We start from the raw sequence: 23,221 nt of genomic DNA, 5'->3' as shown, positions 1-23,221 counted from the left end.
AGACTTTATTTTGTTGCTGTAGATTTCTACATGTGTCCGTGCTTGTGGGGCAGCTGAAAGCATAGTATGGAGTTTGGTTTGTCTCTCTGTAGAGTCTGAGCCCTAGTCCAAACCATTTGGGGGGCTGTTTGGAACCTGAATAATGAACCCTAGGTCTGGTCAGGTCTACTGTTGTACTTTCTTTCTATTAAGTTGAAGCTTGCGACAACCTGAAACTTCAGTAGAAACTGTTTCATCCCCACCATAGATGACTCCTAGGGTTATGTGTGTGCTACATTTAACCTTATTTATTTAGGCTACTACCTTCAGTGTGGATTCTATGTTCATGTTTTGTGTTTTTATCGACTCTGGCATAGTAGCAAATATTTTGTAATTTTAGTGATTGTGGCAACATAATTATTTGGCTCCGAGTTTGGTCCTTTTCCAATTTCCATGAAGCTAGTCTCCTCTTTGTTTGTTGTTGCTTGAAAATTTTAAAATTAAAATTTTATTATATTAATATCTTGGTATTACAAAGTAGGGTAGGGGAAGTTAAACCGCCAACCCAATCTCCAATCTCTATTAAGAGTTTTTTTATTTTTTATTTATTTTTAAGATTCATATTAGACCATCTCTAACGATTAAGCAAATGTATCACTAAATTTGAATTTGGTGAAAAAGTATATCTTTTTTGGCTCCAATAATTTTATCAAATTGATATCAGTCTCAAATTTTCACCAAATTGAAGTTCTGTTGCATTTTTCAGCAAATTATTGTTTTGCGTAGCCGTTGAGTGTAGATCCACCGGATGACCAGTCGGACGTCCTCTCGGATGACCATCTCAAGTAAAATTTTGTGAAAATTTTACACTGGGAGGTCGACCTCTCAGTCGGGCACCTCTTTGTTTTCTCAATAAAAAAAAATATAGGAGAAGAGAGAAAGATCAACAGTATACCTCAATAGCAAAGCTGAAGAAGAAATAAAAAATCAACCAAACAAACACATATAAGTCTCCGTAATGATATATAATCAAAAACCCAGAAGCAGAAATTTCATTAAATCGGAAATCGATAAACAAAAATTGAATCTTTCTTCATACTTCTATAAATTTTCACTCAAGTTTGATGCAGTGAAGAGAGAGGAGGAAGGGGTTGATGCTAGTATGATAAAAATGGTTTGTCTATAAAGGAATTATAAAGAGGGAAATAGAGTGAGTGAAATTTTTTGAATTGTTTCAGAACAATTCCAACACAACACAACATTCCCAATTGTTTGAAAACCAATTTTTTCATTTTTTTTGCATTGACTGGTTGACTGCCCGGTCGACCGATAGTTTGATGAAAAGTGAAATTTCTTCGTTGGAGCAGGCGATATTAAATAGAGGAAATCGTTTTTTTTTTTTAATACTCAGATTTGATGAAAAATTTGATGAACCATTGAAGGCACTCTTAAGAGTGTTGAAGTGATGCCATCATGTCCAAATCATTGGTGACATAGGCATTTTTCTTAAAGAATAACACAATTTTCATTTGGATAATTCTTGAGTGTGCAAGGCATATGAGATGTCATTTACTTAATGTATTTTTGTGATTTAAGTTGCATGTTTTTGTGAGAGCTTATGACATATTTTTATGGATTAATTTATATGAATTTTTGTGAAGTTATGTGATTTTGTAAGGTGACTTGCGTATGTTAGTGAGAATTCATGTCAAATTGTGATTTTTCAAGTTTTTATGCATTAACTTATGTGAATTTGTGTTTAACTTGCGTGATTTTATGAGGTAATTTATATATATTTGTAAGAATTTATGTCAAGTTGTGATTTCTCAAATTTTTATAAATTAATTTACGCAAATTTGTATTTAGATTATGCGATTTTACAAAATAACCTACGTATTTTTGTAAGAATTTATGCAAATTTACATGCCTCTTGCATAATTTTTTCCTCAACCTCAATTCAATCACTTATACCCCTATAGCAGGGCAGCACGCTAGACAAAGCCCTAGAGGGGCAAGGTTAAAATGGTAAAAGGAAAATGCTATGGATTCCAAATAATTTATCAAATTTTCTATCAAACCTCTCACATGAGTGTGAAATCTACATAAATCTACATATATGTGGGTCTCACACCCATGTGAAAGATTTAATAAAAAATTTGATAAATCATTTGGGTCATAACCCATGGTAAAATGGGTAATGCAGCAGGTGTGAAGGAACTCAAGGGAGGACAAAGGACCTAGGTTTTGATAGTTGTTGAAACTGAAAAGTCCAATTCCCTTTGGATGATTGCTATTTTATCTCAAAATGTGTCCTGTAGTGTACTTTGCTTGGTCAAAAATTGCAGCACTAGTGCGTTGCTACTTTGTTCTTTAATCAAAGCATTTGGGTTTTAGATATAGCATATAACTAGAACTTTCATCTTTCACTTTTTTAAAGTCTCAACTACCATAAAGGTGTATTTGATTTTTGATTTAATGAGTAATGAGTAATGAGTAATGAGTAAAGAGGAGAGAATTTTTTTTTTTTTTTTTGAATGAAGTATTAATTAATTGAATTTTTTGGTAAACTCTATCGGTAGTTTAGTTTGTGTATTGTGTCAATTTAATTATTAAAATTTTAATTGCATTAATGCTATCCTTGAATTGTTCATATCATGTCATTTAATGCAATTGATAACGTCTATTTAAAAAGTAGACCGAAAGCAAATGACAACTTAGTGCATTCACTCTCTTGAAAAGAATTGTAGGGTTGACGTCTAATTAGAGAAATTCATTTCCTTTTAAATGAATTATTGTCTTTGATCTCTATCTAGTTTATTAACGGATTTTATAAATTACACAATACGAAATATTAAAAGTCTAATCCAATTGGCCAGAACATATATATACCTCTCTAGGAAATTAATAGTTTGAATTTTTCCACCTACGTGTGAGTCTCAATTCTTAGTCATCATCTATTATATTTATTCAGACTTTTCTCTCCTACTTTGGAATGTTTAAATTATATATTGTATTTTATCTTTATTATTATAATTATAATTATAATTCATTAAGTTTTATAATAATAATATGAATGAAATAAAAAAATATAAAATTTTAAGAAAAAATTGATACAAGTGAAACTAAATTGACACAAAAATAAATTATAAAGATTAGGAGTATAATTTTTATAATTTCCTTTTTCACTTTTTTATTAAATGAAATGGAATGCTTGCATATGCATGACATTATTATGGAATATTTTTTCTTGGAGTAAAAAAATATATAAAAATTAAAGAAAAAATTGATACAAGTGAAACTAAATTGACACAAAAAATAAATTATGAAGATTAGGAGTATAATTTTTGTAATTTTCTTTTTCACTTTTTTATTAAATGAAATGGAATGCTTGCATATGCATGACATTATTATGGAATATTTTTTCTTGGAGTAAAAAAATATATAAAAATTAAAGAAAAAATTGATACAAGTGAAACTAAATTGACACAAAAAATAAATTATGAAGATTAGGAGTATAATTTTTCTAATTTTCTTTTTCACTTTTTTATTAAATGAAATGGAATGCTTGCATATGCATGACATTATGGAAGATTTTTTTATTGGAAAGTATGCCTATGGCTCAAGTTATATATATTATAAAAACTTTGAATTTATAATTATGTAATAATAAAATTTTGAAATGGAAATAAGATTTATTTTAATGCTATGATAAGTTTTTTTTTTTAATTAAAACTTATTAGTGTATACGAGTGTAACATTATTCTTTATTCATAGATGGTCTACAATTAAGGTCAAAAGATTTTGACTTCAATAACATTTGGGATGAGGGGTGGTAGTTGGCCCTTTTGGAAAAAGGCAATCACTATTCACAAAAAAAAAAAAAAAAAAAAAAAAAAAACTTTGGGTCATGGATAACAAAGTTTATAAGATTTTACAATTGTTATTATTGTGGTTATAAAAGTAGAAGGATGACCCATTAGTTATTCAATGAAATAGTTAAAATTGTGTTAAAACGGGTTAGATGATAAAAAGTGATGAAAATGAAATTTAATTTAGAATATCAAGTATTTATTAATTTTGAGTGAATGAATGCACTAATAATATAGTTAAAATTGTATTACGTAAATAGTATGTATTTTTTATATATATAAAACTGTATTCTGCCAATTTCTCCTCTCCACAATAAACTTATCACTCATATTTCTGAATTTCTTTAGCCATCCCATTGGTGCAAAGTATCACTCATTTTTTTTTTTATTATTTATCAACTGCCCATTGTAGTTGACATAGTGGCTTTAAAGAGCCCAGTGTAACAATCATGTTGTGTATTGTTTAATATCAAGAGTTGTGTAAAAAATATTTTAATAATTTTATATTACAAAAAATGGATTACAAAACACTTATAAAGGTGTGAGTCCTATAGTGTGTAAATCTTGTAGTATAATCCATCATAAGTATTTTGTATTTTTTTCTGTCATCTATTTCTATGCAATAATATTTTCTTAAAATATTTTAAAAATTATGAAAAAGATTAAAAAAAAAAAAAAGAAGTTTTGAAATTATGGAAAAGGCTATTACTATGTTTTTTACTTTATTTTTTAAATATTTTTATTATCTATTTATTCTTCTCTAGTGACACTTCTTAATAAGATCCAATCATTTAAGAGATACTCCTAATAGCACTCCAATTATTTAGTTTACGTTCATTCTTAATCATTCAAATTCCTAACTTTAATCGCGATATTTTTGTCTCTTCATCTTGATTTCTCTCTGTCATGGTTTGATTTGCGAGGTTTGTGGTGGCAATGACAAACGTTGAGAAAGAGTTAAAGGTAGCAGCAAAAAAAAGTCAGCAGGAGGATGATGAGGAAGGGAAGGACAGGGTGGCTGATAAGATATGAGGAAGTGAGAGAAGGTGGGAAGGGGTAGGGATAAGGGTCAAAGATAGTGGTAGTGGTTGGATTTTACTTTTGATAATAAATGGAGTGTCCAATTAATTGGTTGAGGTACAAGAAATTATGTGAATGTTATTAAGAGCATAGTTAAAATTAAGTACAAGTCTAGAATTGGATTTCAAAGGAAAAAAGGAATCACTTATTGCTTTTAAAGATGCAGAAGTGGAGTTGAGTGGGAGGAGCTGAGAATGATGGATGCCATGGGGGTGTGTGTGGTATGTATTGTAATTTGTATGTAGTGTAGTGTCCTTCCTTCCCTAGCATGATCTGTTGGGTAACCATGTCATAGTCACTCAACACAACTACTAGTACTAGTACTAGTACTACTGTACTGATGAGAGAGGACTCTTTCTTATCCAAAAAAAAATCTACCAAGTTTTTGCTCATCACCATTCACCACTACTAATCCAACAACAACAACAACAACAACAACAACAACAACAACCAACTTGTACTACTGGCACAGTCCTTTTAAAAGGAGGGGTGTGTCCCATTCCACAACAGAACAACCCACCCCCTAGTGCCTTAAACTGTACCAGCTAAAGGCACACAAATATTTATTATTAATATAAATAATACTATCATCATTCACTTTCTATATTCAAAGTAAAGCACACTGTGCATTCTACCCAAAAAAAGAAACTTAAAGAAATGTAATAAAAAAATAAAAAATAAAGTTAGAGGATGCAGTTGGTCCCCGCCACTACGGTAATGTCTTAATTGCATTGAGATCATCTCTTTAACTATTATAAAAATATGTCACTTTTACCTCTTTTAGATCACTTTTAAAAAAATGTGAAATTAACTCAAATTCTATCTTCACATCACAAATATTCCCAGTTTATATATATATATTTTATTCAGATATAAACTTTCAACAAAAATAAATTATTAAGATATCAATTTTTGGAAAAAAAAAATAATTATTAAAGTTAATTATTGTTGGAAAGCTAAAGAATTCTAGTTTATTTTAAAATTGATTTGGTTAAAAATCCAGGTATTATTTGAGAAAATTGAGATCAAAGTTAACCATTTAATTTGGAGGGCAATTTGGACAACTTTCACACTTCCATTTTAGGCAAATGGGAGTTTTGGAGGTCTTTCATAGGTCTAATTAAGACTAAACACTTGGGAAGGATGTAAGCTTGGTTTCAAATTGATGTTCCGACTTGTAATATATAAGTTGAATTTTTGATAATTTTATAAATTTAATCTCAATCAACTAATACAATTGTATTAGTGCACAAACAAAACAATTTATTTTATATTTATAATCTAATATTACAATTTTAATAATCTTATCACTCAATTCTATTGTATTCATAATTTAAGTAACTTAATTTAACAATCAAACATGACTTTGTTATCATGCTATTTTTCACTACCATGTATAATTTACGTAAAATCTATTAGATTATTAATTTCAATCCCATAAGTTATGAGGTATCTGAAATTGTGTTTCAAGTGATGTAGCCAATTCATTATTAAAGTTGATCCATCCAACCATGCGTGGGTGAAGCTTGACCCCAAAATGGGACTTTAGTGATCATTATTGATTGCAATTCAAAACTTTTTGGTGCAACACTAAAAACAAAACAAAAAAAAAATGTATATGATTATTTTTTCATTTTAATATGTAATAATATTTTTTCGCAGATAAACTGATGCATAAACTAATAAAAATTGCTTAAAACTCTTACAATATTCTCATTAAATTTATCTCTAATGACATATAAATACCTAAAACTCTTAAAATTTAATTGTGAAGAGATTTGTATTCAAAATAAGTTTCAACTTATCAATATATTTCTTTTAACTCATTTTTTAATTATGTATTTTTTGACGTTAGTGTTTGATAACATAATTTGTGTCATGACTTTGGGTAGGGCAGTTATGACTTGTTGACAAAAATGGGGTGTAGAATAGTGTAGAAGGGGAGGTAACTGAACCTACATTATTAGACCTTGTCTCCCCCAATTGAGCCTTATCCAATCAATTTCCAGTTTTCAATGCCCTGGTCAATATGTAATACCCAATTTCTAAAGACATAGATGTATGATCTGTATATTCTTTAATGTGCTTTAAATTAGTTAACTTGCTTTTCTATTAAGTAGTTAACTCATTTATCAAGAATATCACTTATAATAGTCGGGCGTATCAAATTTGTAGCCTTGTGTTTTTGATTAAATAATATGATACTATAAATATTGTAATATTAGGAGAATTAAGCATCTCTAGATTAATTTTTTCTTTTCACCCAACACTCAAATAATTATATTTTATTTGATCTAACCAAATATGCCAAACACTTTCTATCCAATTATTTATTTCATCATTATCTCATGAAATGACTTATTTCCATAATTCTGTTATACATACAAATAAAAAATTCATACATAATAATTTGGTTCATTGTAAATCTTTCATTTCAAAATATAACACTATTGAAAATGAATTTGTTTATAATAATATCATTGTCATATCATCTTATTAAATTTTTTTTTATATGATTTTTATGTATGAACAAAATTTTACATATCTAATCATTCATTCCCTCTAATAGCAAGATATAACGACAAAATCCTACCAATAATAATCCCATAAAAAGTAATTTCGCAATCAAATGTGGCCTATGAGTATTACTTGGCACAATTATTGTTGTACACTTTGTTTATTGTGAGACAACATAAAAATGAAAAAAAAAATTATTAGACAATTGATTTAGGTATTGGACTATAAGTTGGTTTTTTTTTTTTTTTACTTATTATGAAAAGATACACAGAAAAATAGGGAGTTAATGTGATAAAAATAAGTCAAGAAGTACTTTATTTAGTGGCTTCCCAAACCAAGCCTTTCTTAAGTACGTAGGATGTGGTTAATTTATAAAATTGGGGAGTGATTTAGAAAAAAAAAAGAAAAAGGGAAAAGATATGCAAAACTGAGATAAAATATAGTTACAATTCACTCATATTTTATCTATTTTTTTCTTTTTTCCTTTATCTTTTCAAATTACTCTTTAAATTCATGAACTAAATACAATTTTAATGAGCAAATCTATGTGCATCGAAATCAAATATAGAATCAGGCACAATCCTCTTATAAGGAGTGGTTTCCCTTATCAGAGGATCCCTTGTGAGAGAATTGTGTTTAATTTTATATTTGGTCTGTATTCCTAACATTACTGTTAATAAAATTATCACAAATCAAGAGCCAGGAATGAGCCAGAAATGGATCGCAAGGGTCAAGAAAAGGGGTTTGAGGGAGGAATTTCTATATGCAAATACGATAAATGTTACGTGATATTTTTTATTATTGTGATTAGATTTGATAGTATATTTAAAAAAAAATATATATATATACATATATATATTTACAATTAGTGAAGGATACCGTCACATTATACTCCATTAGCATATAAAAATTTGATGGTAGGGTTACACGTAGCAAGAAAGAGATCTAGAATTGACCAACCACATGAGTCCACGTCCAATACCTCCCCGTAATGTAATGTTCCGTGCCAAAACCCTACCCACAAGTGTGTTTATAAGAATCTCAAAAGCCATCGAAATGACTCGTCTCATCACATTCACATCCCCCAAAACCCCCCCTCACTCTCTCTCTCTCTCTCTCTCTCTCTCTCTCCTCGTTCTATGGTGGTAGCCATCATCGGTACTGTTTGATTTGTTCAGATGGAGTCGGAGTACGTGTCGCCGACACCTGTATACCTTGCATGGAAGAGAGAGAAGAGAGGTGGTGGCCAAGAAAGCCAGACCGTGTTTGTTTCTTCATTTTTAGCTTTCTGGGTTTTTCTCTCTCTCTTTCTTGGTGGTCTGATCACGGTCTGAGAAAACCATAAATGTGGTCGTAATGGTTGATTTGAAGCATGTTTGTTGAGTCTTTGTCTCTTTCCGTAAATGGGTTTTTCAGATCTGACTCTTTGGGATGTGGGTTTACATTTTCTTTGCCTTTTTGTTTGTTTGCCATATCTGGAAAAAAGAAATATGAGTCTTGATCTGTGATTTTCTTTCTCTTTTTCATTTTCTCGTTCTGGGTCTCTGCTTGAAAAAACTGACAGAAGAGAGTGAGCACACAGAGGCTAATTGGTATAAGTCTATGCCATTGCTTTTGCGTGCTCACTTCTCTTCTGTCATTTTGCTCTCTCCCGGAATTTGTTTCTCTCTCTCTCTATATATATCTATTTGTTTTTCTGGTTTGTGGGTTGGGTGTGTGTATGTAGTAGTTGAACACATGAGAAGGTTGTGGGAAAAGAATGGTTACAAGATGATGGTGGTTTTGAGTGTCTATTTGCTTTGGTTTTTAGTGGGTTTGAATTTGATTATAGATTTGGTAGGGTGAATAGCCTGAAAGCGTGACTTTTGATGGGTTTTCTTTGAGAAGGTAACCCTAATTATTGTGCTAATTTAACAGAAAACTGTATGATTATGGGACCATTACCATTTACAAAGCACGTTTCATACACATATACATATATGGTCCTCCACACAAAGCCTCTCTCTCTCTCTCTCTCTTCATCTATTGGTTACCTTTCTTGCGCATGCTATGAGTACTTGAGAATTGGTTCCAATTGGAGTTTGTTTTTCACCCGAATCTAGCCTTAATCAGGTAGTTTGTACACTCAGTTTTCATTAGATAAACTTTTTCATGATTTAATTCATCATCTGATCTGAATCTGTAGCATGAAACTTGTTTCTTGTGATCCCTTTGCAAAATTGGTTTTCATTTCACCTTTTGTGTGAGTTTTGTGACTCTTGGCTCATATATGCTCTTTTTAGATATTGGGTATTTTGTGGGTTTGTTTTTCTCCTGAATCTGAATCCAAGTTTTGGTGATTTTATGCTTGGATCTTTTATGAATCTTGGAAAAAACTTGTAGTCAATATTGTTGGTGTACTTTGTTTCTGGTTTTGATTTTGATGCGATGATAAAGTTTAAGAGTAGTACAAGTGGTACAAGTTCTAGCTTTAGCACCGTTTCGTTACTGATAATGATTTCTTTATATTAATTTTGGCAGATAGGGAACTTTTTTTTGTTGTTTTTTCGAGTTTTTAGCAGATAAGCTTGGATTTTGGAGAAAGATTCAGGTATTCTGATGAAGACCAGGTATTTGATTATATTTCTAAGAAGCTGTTTATAACATTGTGATTGAACTTCGCTTGCATTTTCAATTGTCGTAAAGCATTTAGTTGATCTAAACACTAAAAACAAGTTGTTTTTGCTTGTTTTCTTGTGGAACATGTCACTAATTACCAAATCTCACTTTGGTCATAAAATTGTGCATATTAGTTTGCTTTTTCTCTTTTGGGGATATATCGAAATTGAAGAGTTATATTAGCTGACCATCCACTTTAATTTTTGTGTTTTCATTTGTGGTCTTCTGGGTATCATTGTTGTATCACTTTAATTTTTGTTTTTTGATTTGTGGTTTGGGTATATTTGATGGGTTACCAGAATGGAACTACTTTGGCTGTGATCTTAGCTACTTCTACGATATGAGTGTACCATATTATTTTTGTAGGGTCATTTTATGATGTGGCCTCCATTTCTTCTGCAGGTATGCGATGTTTATTACATGCTTCTTTTCTTCTTTTTGAATGTTGAGTTTTGTCTTCACATGATATAGAGTGCACGAAATGGGCTGTTTCTTGGAACATTCAAATAGGTAACCAGTCTTTACTTTCTATTTTATGTATTGTTTTATTGAAGTTATTTCAAAAATTGATTTGACTGTCACAACTTGAGGTCCAAAATCCAAATCATTTTAGAGCCATCCACAGTGCGCTTGCCAATTCCATAATTAGTGTCAGATGCTAAGTTATGTTGTTAGTGATGGGTTTGTTTTCTTTCCAATGGGTTTGTTAAGTCCATTCTTAGTTGTCTTAGCAACTAACAACAGTAATATTGCAAATTCAATTTTTTTATCCAGAATTTTATTCAGACTGGTATAGATTTATTCTAACACCAATTGAATCTTTGCCACAAAATTACAATTTGGGTAAAATTCCGGAGAAGTATTTCTGGACATTTACTTTAGATGGGGCGGGAGGTGTACCTTTTCAATTTTATGCCCACTTAATACACATTTCACCTACGCCATTAGAGCATTCATTTACTTTTTAAATTAACAAACACTTAATACACAAAATTTGGTTCATTATTTGTCAATTAATACACATTTTAACACAAATTCCATTCCATTAGAGATGCTGATGATGTTATAATTTGATAGATGTGGGGCTATTGTCTCTATTCAAAACTTGAGGGCGATAAATTGTTCATAACACGCCTTTAGTTTGTTGTGAGATTATGGATTAGAAAAGCAGTTTTGAATCATAGATTTTTTTTTTTGAATGGCAAAGAAAGAGATTTATTGATGAGAAATAATAAACTAAACAACAATAAGAGAGATGAATGCACAAGCATCATAGCTAAGTAATATGATCCCAACTAGGTTGGCACCATAGAACAAGCACAATCCTTTGTAGCATCACATCAGTTTTGAATCATAGATGATATGTAGGTTTAGACAATTTTAGCAATAGGTGGAGTTTTGCCTTTCCCTGCTCCCTTTATCTTTTCTGCTCTACAACCATTTTCATTATAATTAAACGGGGTGTTATTATTTGTTAGAGCTTTTGTTGTTCGCTTCGATGTGCTTGATGATGATGCGGGGTCCAACCTTTCTTAATTCTTTTAAGAATCCTTTATTTTGTGGTTGATATGCAAGATGTATGTTTGCATATATATGATTACTAAACAAGCCACTTATCCAATATATATATATATATATTATATGGAGCATTTGCTTAAACAAATATATTTCTAGCTTTATGTCCAATAAGTGAGTATTTAACTATGTTTCATGATTCATGGACAAGTGATGCAATATTTTATTTCTTTAATGTTTGATAGGCAAGAATTTACATAAACTTTTCCATGAACAGGCAATGCATTATTCTAACAAAATGAATGGATGCATACACCAACAAATGTTGTTTCATGATTCACCGACAAGTGATGGAATATTTTCTTCCTTGATAGGGAAGAATTTGCATAAAATTTTTCTTGGATTTGCATTGCATATATTCTAACAAAAATGGATGGACCCATACATCAACAAATGCTGCACAATAATTTTTAATTAATGAATTATTGTTGGTTCCATCTTCAATGAGAGTTTATGTTTGTCACTCTTCCTATAAGCCTTTATTGGTATCTGTGCCATAATTTATTTTTGTTGATGGCGTTAGGCATTTTTAACTGTTTTTCTTTGCAGTAAAAACATCAATTTCGAGCTGTAAGTGCTGCAAAAAAAATGTTTGTTGCTTGACTAGGATTTGATTTAATTTTTACTAACTTTTGCTAATTTCGTTTTCTTTTTCTTTTTTTCCCTACATCCTAGTGCATGGTTCTGTCAAGTGTCCAGTTTAATTTGTTTGACTGATAGACAAGGTTGAAACTCTAGATCACATACTATTTTAAGGTTATGTTTGGATGGTAGATCTATGAAGGACATGTGAACGGATTAGAAATGGTAAGAGATAAATGAAAGAAATATAAGATTTTTTTTCTACTTATTCTTTCCAATTTTTTTTTTCTTCTACAAATTCATGATCCAAGCATAACTTAAAAGCATGACCATTGTTGCTTTTAATTTGAGAAGAAGCTACCAAATAAGATAAAGACTAAGGTGTGCTGGTGAGTGATGGTGGTTGTGTTGTGGCTGATAAGAGGTGACGAAGATGGTGGTAGATTGGTGGCGGTGGTAGTAGACAAATAGTTATGGTGACTATGATAGTGGACTATTATTGGGGTAATGGTGGAAACAACAATAATGGAGTGATGATGGTGGCGGCACTAGCACAGTAATGGTAATGGTGGTGTGGTAGGGTAAGTTACACATATAAGGGTTTTATAGACCAAATATTTTGGTCTCTAAAAGTAAAAATTTTGTTGCAAAAGACATTTAGAGACCAATTCCCATCATCATTAGAATAGTCGTTAAAAGGTCATCCCGAAAAGTAAAAATTAAGGCTTTTAGAGACAATTTTGAAAATGTCACTAATAAATAGACTTTTAAAGACAAAATAATCTGATTTCAAAATGATTTATTTTTTGAGGCAAAAAATTTAGTTCCAAAAGGATAATAATTCATCACCAATGTCCAATTTTTGTTGCTAAAAATATAATAATGACACTTTTCGCAACAAAATTATTTGATCTCTAAAAAATAATTTTGTTTCTAAATTTTGGTCTCTAAAACCTTAATTTTTTTTTTTTTTTTTTTGTAGTGTTAGATGTGCTGAAGGTGGGGATGATAGTAGGTTTGTAGCATTAGTAGTGCTAGGGTGGAATAATGGTGATGATGGTGGTAATAGCGAGGATAATGGCAGTGTAGTGACAATGGTGAAGTGTTGGTGGTGGCATTGATAATGGTGATCCAATGGTAGCGGAAGTGAAAAAAGTAAGTGATAATGTGGTGGTAGTGGTTATATTATTGGTGATGGCGGGGGTGTAAGGGTTGCTTTGAGAACTTCGGTAGTGGTAGCAAAGTGGCAAATTGGCAATGGTAGTGGTTTTATTTTAACAATGACTTAAGCATAAGCAGATGAAGATGCATTAAGTAAAAATCTTTAGCAAGTTTAAAATTTTAACTCACATTTGAAGTGATATTTAAATTTTTACAAGTGATGTGAATTGTGGTTATATTTAATTTGTTTTCTTTCAATACATTTAGTTTGATGTGAAATGTGGTTATATTTAATTTATTTCTTTCAACACATTTAGTTTTTCCTGATAAAAGTTATCAAACACATTGGAGATGCTTTTTAATAATTGACTTGAATTTTAATTGAAAGAGACTTATGACTTAGATGCTAACTATTGTGAATGGAAGGTGGTTTTAAATTAATTTTGAATTTGTGATATGGTAGCCCGTGATTGGCTTTGTGAACTCCATCTCATTTAGCATGAAGCTAACAGGAGTGCGGATTTTCTCGCAAAGGATGCTCTTCACTATTATGCTCAACGTGAATTTCTTGATGTAGCCCCCTTGGCATTATCTAGTTTGATTGAGGATAAGCAAGAATCATGTTTCCTTGAACCTCGTGTTTAGCTCTGGCTTCGGCCCTTATTTTACCCCCCCCCCCCCCCCAAAAAAAAAAAATTGAAATTTTAGTTCTATCAATTCAACACATTTTTTTTAAGTATCTGCTGAACTGAAGTGTAAATTTTTTTTATTTTTATTATTAAATGACTTTTGAATGCTTGACATGTCTGTTTTAGATTATCCTTTGGCATGGTAAGTTCGAATGTGTACTTTTCTCTTCCCACGTGTGATAGTTTTCAGCTCCTTTATTTTGTGTTGAGAACTATGTTGCAAAATTTGGTATTTGCCTTTTTTATCTAATTCTCTCTACCATAAATTTCGGGGTATTCTACTCCATTAGTTTGTGTTGAGCATTATGGTCATGACCCAAACCTGCTCCTAAAAGTTTAGTTCATAACCGGCCAGTAATTACAAAATTACCTACGGCCTCATACAGAAAACAAATGTTTTTAATAATGGATCCTTAAGCGGAAGCAAATATTATGTATAACGTCCATTGAGCAGTGCTTAAAAGATTAGGAACAAGAAAACAAATGTTTTTAATAATGGGCTCTTAAGCGGAAGCAAATATTATGTATAACGTCCATTGAGCAGTGCCTAAAAGATTAGGACAAATTTCCATATACATAACATGATTTCCAAACATAACTTATATACACTGGAGTCTTTAGTATTAAGTTTACATATACACAAGCCCATTTGACAAAAAGCAAACAAAAGACTTTAACATAAACTATAACACCAAAAAGATAAAAGCTCCATCTTGGAGGTTTGGTATAACAGGTCCACATAGACAGTTCTTGAGGTTAATTCTAAAGCTGATCTCCCTGCTGACCACCTATATAAATATAAATTAGGGAGTAAGCGAAGCTCAATGAAATAATAACAGTGCAAAGGGTTAATATATGAGTTTGAACCATCGAATATATTTAACATAAATAATAAGTTTTCGAAAGTAAAAACAATCCATTTGTTTTCAAAGTGTCTCATAGTTTTCATAGTTTCCTTTGTTCTCAAGATCATACATCATAATGTTTTATATCAAAGTGGCTCAGGTCCTACACAATATAGTTTTCTTTAAACAAGTTCACATGCAGATACACAGATATACAATTGTTTTTAACATAAAGTTCCTTGGTAGTACATAATATAGAATTTGTTATGCGAAAATTCCAAGTAGGTTATATAATTACAAATTCGTGGTTCTAAGAATCCAGTCAAGTAGTTCAGTCAACGTTAAACAAGCAAAGTATAAAGAATTCATTATATGGGGTGTCCATTCCAGTCACATAGTTGTAGAGTTATAACCCTAATGGTCTAGTTAGTGGGAATAAGTACTATAACAATCATCCCAAACAAAGGTATAAATATATACATATATCCAGTATCAATTAACATTCTGAGTAAAGGTACATATATATATAAGAGTCCCTAATCAATCAACACATAAGCATTCGTTCATGAACAATAAAAGTACCTGGAACGACAGTCCTAGTATGCTGAGTGTTTTCTGGGACGAGTGTAATTACTCTATCTTGACTAGCAATTTCATTTGTTGTAACAAGTCTTGCCATTGGTATAAAACTAACTAAGGTGGCAGATTCATTCACATTTTGTTCAATCCGGAGACAATCCCTTACCTTATGACTCAGTTCGCCACATCTATAATAAGCTTCGGAAAGTCGATAACAAATCCCCACATTCTGAACAAATCGGTACTGAATCATTTCTTTGATTGAATTTATCTTGCCTAGATATTTCTAATTTCCATTTCTTATTCTTCATGAATTTTTTGTTCACATTAGAGCTTCGTTTCTTTCTTTTCCATTCTAGAAATTGGTTCATGTTGGCCATAGATATCAGTGCAGGGTCTAACACTTTTTGCTGTCTTAAGGCCTCTGCCATTTCTTCTACTATTCTTTCCAGTCTATCAAGTCTAGAGGAGGTAGACTCCTCCTATTCGTCCACTCTTGTTTTCACCATTTTGCTATATATATATATATATATATAACATACATCAACAATAGAGTTGCACATGTAGGTTCATGTAAATCATATAACTTTCATGTTCATATGTTCATAATCACATAAGTCACACATTCAATATTGATATCAATATCAAAATTACACATTAATTCACATAACTTTTTTTTTTCGGTTCACACTCATATCACATACTCACATAGGTTACTTCTCACGCTAAGATTAGAAATGTACACATGGTTACATAATTTCCATGTTCATGCTCAAACAATAATCATATCTACCCATATATTCTCATATACATCATACTCAATAAGAAGCTTAGGAAAGCACGCTTGTATTTAGATCTTGCATTCTTATGTTCACATAAAGATCATGGATTCACATCTTAACTCATACACTTGTAACACAAATGCAAATGGTTCTTTTTCTTTTCTAGACTCTTTATTGCTCAAATGGACCAGTGTATGAGTTATTAATTCGTGCTCTGATACCACTCTATCATGACTCAAGCCCGTCTCTAAAAGTTTGGTTCATAACCGTCAGCAATCACACGATTACCTATGGCCTTATACAAAAAACAAATATTTTTAATATTGGGGCCTTAAGCGGAAACAAATATTATGTATAATATCCATTGAGCAGTACTTAAAAGATTAGGATAAACTCCCATATACATAATATGATTTCCAAACATAACTTATATACATAGGAATCATTAATATTAAGTTTACATGTACACAAACCCATTTGACAAAAATCAAACAAAAGACTTAACATAAACTATAACACCAAAAAGACAAAAGCTCCATCTTGGAGGCTTGGTATAACAGGTCCACATAGACAGTTTCTGAGGCTGACTCTAAGACTGATCTCCCTGCTGACCACTTATATACATATAAAATAAGGAGTGAGCGAAACTCAATGAATAATAACAGTGCAAAGGGTTAATATATGAGTTTGAACCATCGAACATATTTAACATAAACAATAAGTTTTCGGAAGTAAAAATGATCCATAATTTTATTCACATTCAAATTTGGCAATCGGTCTCGAGATCAACATGTTATGGAACGAACTCGAATCCAATTATACAAAACGACCTCAAGCTCAAACATTCAAAATGACCTCGGGTCCAATTATACAGAACGGCCTAAGGCCTAAACATTCAAAACGACCTCGGGTCCAATTATACAGAATGCCTCGGGCCCACATATAACAAACGACCTTGGGTCCAATGTGCAAAACAGCCTTAGGTCCACATATAACAATACGGCCTCAAGTTCACATATAACAAAATGCCATCGGGTTCAATGTGCAAAACGGTCTCGGGCCCACATATAACAAAACAGCCTCGGGCCCACATATAATAAAACGACCTCGGATTCAATGTATAATTCATCAACCTTCATTTTATAACATTCGTACAACACTTTATAACATTCATTAATCAAAACTCATTCAAGTCATATCAGAATACAATTTCAGAAGTACATATACATATATAAAATTCATATTGTTCCAAAAGAATAAGTAAGAACATATCTTTACAAACTTATTACTCACAATGCGTTTGGTCTTGCTGCGTTCCCTCTGATGCACGAACTACACAACATTTCACACATGCACATTCGATAAATAATATGTTCCATTTCGTACACTTTTTTTTTAATGATTCACATCATTTTCAATGGGTTTCTAATCATCATTTCATTTTCCAAAGTGTTTACATAAGGTCAAAAATGCGTTTGGAAGGTCGGAAAGGTAAACAAAAAGAAAGCAGAATTTTCCCCCTGCTGTCTGTTCGTATAGAAGGCCTCACCGCTCGAGTGGTCATGTTCTGCTCGTGCGGAAGTGTTAGCCGCTCGAGCAAGCAGAATGCATTCCCTTGTTTTGGTTCATGTTCCGCTCGTGTGGAGCTCACAACTGCACGAGCGGTCTGGGCGAAACCAGATAGTCCGAAAATGAGGTTTTGAAACCAAATTTCCAAACTCAAATGCAAGCCCAGACTCATGCAAAACTAACTCAAAAATATGATCTACTAACATTATATAAGTGTAATTCCAACTCAAACACATCAATCTTGCTTAAAGTTCAAAATCAAGGTCTCATCTTTTTCATAAATTCAAGAATCACATGATCAAGTTCAAAATACATATACATGGATAATCCTTACACAAATCTTTGTTTTATGAACAATCTAGAGCTTATCTTATGATGTATTCGCAAGATTGAACTCAAATCAAACAAGGCTAAAGAGATCAAGGCTCAATTTCTTAAATTTAGTTCAAATAATCACACAACCCAAAACTCTAACTCATATACGTTAAAATCTCTAAATTCCTTTTGATTTCAAACAAAAGATGAGTTATTTACAAGGATTCTAGATAGATTTTTATACCTTAGCTCAAATCTAGGAATTTTTTTCTTGAATCTCTTTCAAATCTCTAGCTTTCCTTCTCAATTCTAGAACTCTTTCCTTTCTCTCTCTCTCTCTAATTCTCTAGAAAGAGTTCTTCATAAAAGATGATCTCTATCAAAGTTTCATATATATATATTAAGCAAATTGCTCACTTTTTTTGCCATAAAGCAACGTGATACGATTGTGTAAAGCTAATTGCAATAGATAACAGGTAACCATTGAAAAAGCAAGAGCATTCTCCTGTATGAAATGCACACCATACGCAACTTTATCACAAAATTGTGCAAATTTTTGCGAACTTGCATAATTGATCTTACAAAAATGCGTAAGTTAAACACAAATTCGCGTAAGTCTATTCATAAAACTGAACTTACGTGAATTTGTGTTTAATTTATGCATTTTTGTGAGATCACTTATTTAAGTTTGTGAAAACTTAGTAATTTTGTGGTATGATTGCATGTGGTGTATAATGCACACTGAAGCATTACTTGTGAGAATTAGATTATTTTCTTGAAATGCAATATTTTTAACATGACAATACCACTATAAAATTTGAGGAATAAGAATACATTTGTTTGTTATATTTAGTAGTAGCACCATAGTGTCATCAAGTTTCATCTTAATTGGGTGGTTAGACTGATTATGGTGTGTATTTTGTTTTGTTTGATTGCCTTTGCTTGTTTTTTTGTTGTTTTGGTGGCCATGTTGGCTCTTGCTTTCCCGTCTTTTGTTAGGTTTCTCACCAAACTCGGCCTTTTGCTATCACATGATTAAGGCATTCATATCAATGCCAACTTAGTTGGAATGTATTTGTTTCGCTATGATTTTTTTGCACTTGGTCTCTTCTTTATTGTTGTATTGTTGTTGTAATTGCCTCGATGATGTTTCAATAAAGGTTGTTGTTTTTTTTTTTTTTTTTTTTTTTTTTTTTTTTTTTTTTTTTTTTTTTTTTTTCTGTGCTGATCCAAAAAAAAAAAAAAAAAAAAAGTTTCATCTGAATTGTTGCTTGGTGAAAAGAAAAGGAAGCTATTTCAACACCAAGTTGCTAATATTTTTACAGAGCTATTAAATGGTTCATTTTTCTCTTTTAACCCTAAGAATTATAAGATGGGCATGCTAAAGTTTAAAGTGATTTGTTTAGTGAGCCAACATGAATTTGTTAAAAAAAGAAGAAGATAGCACTACTATAGTTTGGTTTCCCTATAATGAATTTGGAAATAATAAACAAGCCCTCCATGCCACACTAATTATGAATTACAACAATGAATTTAATCAAAAAATAATATATAAATTGGATTTATGTAGTAATTATGTTTATTAATGTTCCAGTTAGCATTTTCATTGACAATAACATCATACACTCTTATTAATTCACTCTTTTTTTCTTTTTTTTTTGTTTGATCGGCAAAACAAATCTTTATTGATGGGATCATACGAATTATGAATGAGTACATCAATAAACAAATCTTTATTAATTCACTCTTGGCTTAGCAGCCAAGGATTTTACCATTGTATGAAGCAATGCCCTTGGCCAGTATGGTTCGACACATGTAAAAAAATTATAAAATGTTTTTTTGTTTGGGTGTCTCTTTACCATTGGCATTTATCCACTATATGCATTAATTTTTCATCCTTACAGTTATTTTTATTTTTATTTTTGGCAGTCTGATTAATCTATTGCTTGGAGCCCATATTTGCAATGCAAAAATGTAATTTTAAGCAGACGAGTGGTGTTTGCTGATGTCTTCCTAGTTGATCGTGATATTGTAGGCATTTCTCAACGAGCGAGAATTTCACAGGTCAGTTGAATTCAGGTTTTGAAGTTTTTTGCATCCATGTTAAGTTTGAAGCTTTTCATTTTTTTTTCCTCCTGCAAAATCTCTAGTCCAGACTAGTTTTATTTTTCCTTTCTTTTGTGTGTCATTGCTCATTTTTTTTTACTTCCAGTTCTCACTTCCATTTTTAGTTCATTTAGGGGTGAATTACATTTTTATAGTTGATGAAGGGATCAAAATGTGTAGGTTCATAGATGAGAGGGATAAGGATAAGCTAATATTCGCTAATAGTCAAGGGATTCTTGATGTAATTAACTCTACATTTAATCAAACACATTGCCTCAAAATAAGGAAATGGTTAACTGGGGGGAAAAAAAAGAAAAGTGAGATTGGTTATTTGCCTAAATGTGTACCGTTAAGTTGATTCTGTTCATTTCTTAGGCAATTTTGGTTCACTAAACTGCTTTTTGGCAATAATAAAATTGATATTCTTCGGCATCCCAATAGAATGTTCATTCTCCTAAATAGGTGAATGGTGTTTATTTGCCTAAATGAGTACACCATTAAGTTGAGTATTTCATTTATTAGATAGTGTTTGATTCACTAGAATGGTCTTTGATAGGAATAGAATGGCTATTCTCCCAACAGAATGATAATTCTCCTAAATTGATAAATGTTGATTCCATTTGGAATGTACAGTTCTGCCCTTTTTAATAAACCAAACATGAGAATGAGTGCATTAGTTCTTTTCGTACTCTCTTGCTTCTTTTCTTAGTTCTTTTATTTTTCCCCAGCACTATAAGTTCGCATGTATATGATCAAATCTGTTTGATTAAAAGAATTGCTTATCATTTTGTGTCCAAACAGAATTTACTAATAGCTAGCAATTAATTTGGAAAATAAGCGAAACTAAGTACAATTAATAGCTAATATTGTGATGATGGTGGTGTATGAGAAGATTGATAATAGTAATAAATCAAGTGTCATAGTCAATAAAAGAATCACATTCTGCTATTACAAGCATCATGACTATATTATCTAGTTTTCCTGTTTGGTTGGGCTTGATTTTATGTTTTCCCTGATGTCTTCAGTTTAGTTTTGAAAGGTATTGCTTTGGTAGAACCGATGATTTCAGTTTGATTCTGTCTTGAGAATCAATCCGAGACTTGGGCCTCATTTACATCTTCAATAATTTTATTGGAGCCAATGTTGCCACATATAATGTATATTACTATATGAATGAATGAAATATATTTACTTGAAAAAAGGGCAGCTTGGTGCGATGGCAAGGCTTCTGTTAACGTTCTTTGTAGTGTGGGTTTGAGTCACAGTAATTTATGTTATTCATTTGCAATGAATTCATTTTGTCAAATTGATGTTGGTATTTTTTTTTTTTTGGCTTAGTTATTCATTGGATAATCTTTCTTGCAGGCGAGATTCATTGAAATTCACAATGACAACCATTATGATGAAAACATACAAAGAATACTCATTGTTGTCAAATCAATTCTCCCTAGATTGACAACAATCGTTTTTTGTCCATGAGGATCCATCCCGTCAGAAACCATCATGCTTTCTACTTCTACTTGGCTATATGAACGAGATGGGAATCATTCACAATGAGTCCATAAGAAGTGATCCCATTTTTTCGTCTAGTTCGGATAGATACCAAAGATCTTGAGCCAACCCATTCAGCTGAATATTACTTAAAAAGATGAAAGAAGTATCGGTAATTTCTTCATGCTCATTCCAAGCTCATCTCAACTTGGTTTGCCTACTGTGGCATGTATTTTACTAGTTGCTACCAAATATGAAAGTGCCAAATTCTGGATATTCCAATCACTGAATTTACTTTTAAGAAGGTATTTGATCATTGTTGTTGTTTCTTGGTTGGAAGATATATATAATAATGGTATATTTCAATTTTTGGCTTAATATTCTCTGAACAATTAGGAATAAGATTCTTTATTTATTTTTTATTTATTTTTTGTGAAATACCATAATAACAATGTGCATTCAATTGTCAATACAAAAAGGTGGAAAAAAATGGTTTTTTTATTTTTTATTTTTTAGGGATGTTTCTGATTTATCAGATGTAATAGCATGCTGGAAGTCTTCAGTTTGGTGAAACTGTTCTAACTTTCATTGTGCTTTTTTATGAGTTTTGTTTACCTAAAATGTTGTATTGAAAGTGTGATTTCCTCTTTCCTCTTTATATCTAATTATTGTAAGAAAATTTTGTAACTTGTGTTTGAATTCTTGAAAGAGAAGGGACTATAGTGCATGAAATATATATATATATATATATATTTTAAAACTTCTCTTTCCATTTTTTTTTTTTTGAGGGGGGGGGGGGGGGGGGGGGTTGGGTTGGGGGGGCACAAATTTATATTTCAAATACAACACTAATATTTTTTTACAACAAAAAAATGTTATGCTTCATTTTGTTTGTCACTCTAATTTTTTGCATTGCAGGTGATTCACTTAATTACATAACAAGAAAATTGAGCTCAAATGAGTTTTTAATGAATTAAAATACAAGTCGAGTGGGATAATCTAAATAAGTGCACTTTCTAACTTTTTATGAAATATAAGTTGAGTATGGGTTGGGTTTGAAGTGATGTGTTAGAGAGGTGATGTGACTTAAATAAGATGATGTGACTTAAATAGGATAGTGACTTTTTGACTTTTTAAATTTTTTAGATCATGCCAAACAAGACTTTAGTCTTTGTTCGGGAAGAATTAAAATAATCTGATTTTTTGACTTTTTTGTTATTTTAATTTGACTTTTTTAGCTTCGTTTGGTTTTTATTTTTGGCTTTTTAAACTTTTGTGAGAAACAAAGTATAATGATTATGGTTTGAATGTGACATTTTATCTTATTAACTTATATAGCTAATTTTATTTTTTGTATTTTTTTAGCTAAAAAGTCAACAAAACATAGCTTTAAATGACTCATTTTTGTAGTAACCGAATTATAT

General features: G+C 31.2%; 1 long non-coding RNA gene across 1 annotated transcript; it reads left to right on the top strand.

Annotated features, from left to right (window-relative positions):
* The first annotated feature begins 9,434 nt into the window (after positions 1 to 9,434).
* LOC114323749 (uncharacterized) lies at positions 9,435 to 14,222 on the top strand. The gene is made up of 4 exons (XR_014348238.1): positions 9,435 to 9,557; positions 9,966 to 10,054; positions 10,506 to 10,613; positions 13,885 to 14,222. It is a non-coding gene; the product is annotated as an uncharacterized LOC114323749 (long non-coding RNA).
* The last annotated feature ends 8,999 nt before the right edge of the window (positions 14,223 to 23,221 follow it).

The sequence above is a fragment of the Camellia sinensis genome, chromosome 13 (genome assembly GCF_055761805.1).
Source record: "Camellia sinensis isolate YWXY chromosome 13, ASM5576180v1, whole genome shotgun sequence".
NCBI classification, from domain to species: Eukaryota; Viridiplantae; Streptophyta; class Magnoliopsida; order Ericales; family Theaceae; genus Camellia; species Camellia sinensis.
The sequence above is the reverse complement of the archived record's forward strand: the minus strand, read 5'-3'. Positions and strand labels throughout refer to the sequence as shown.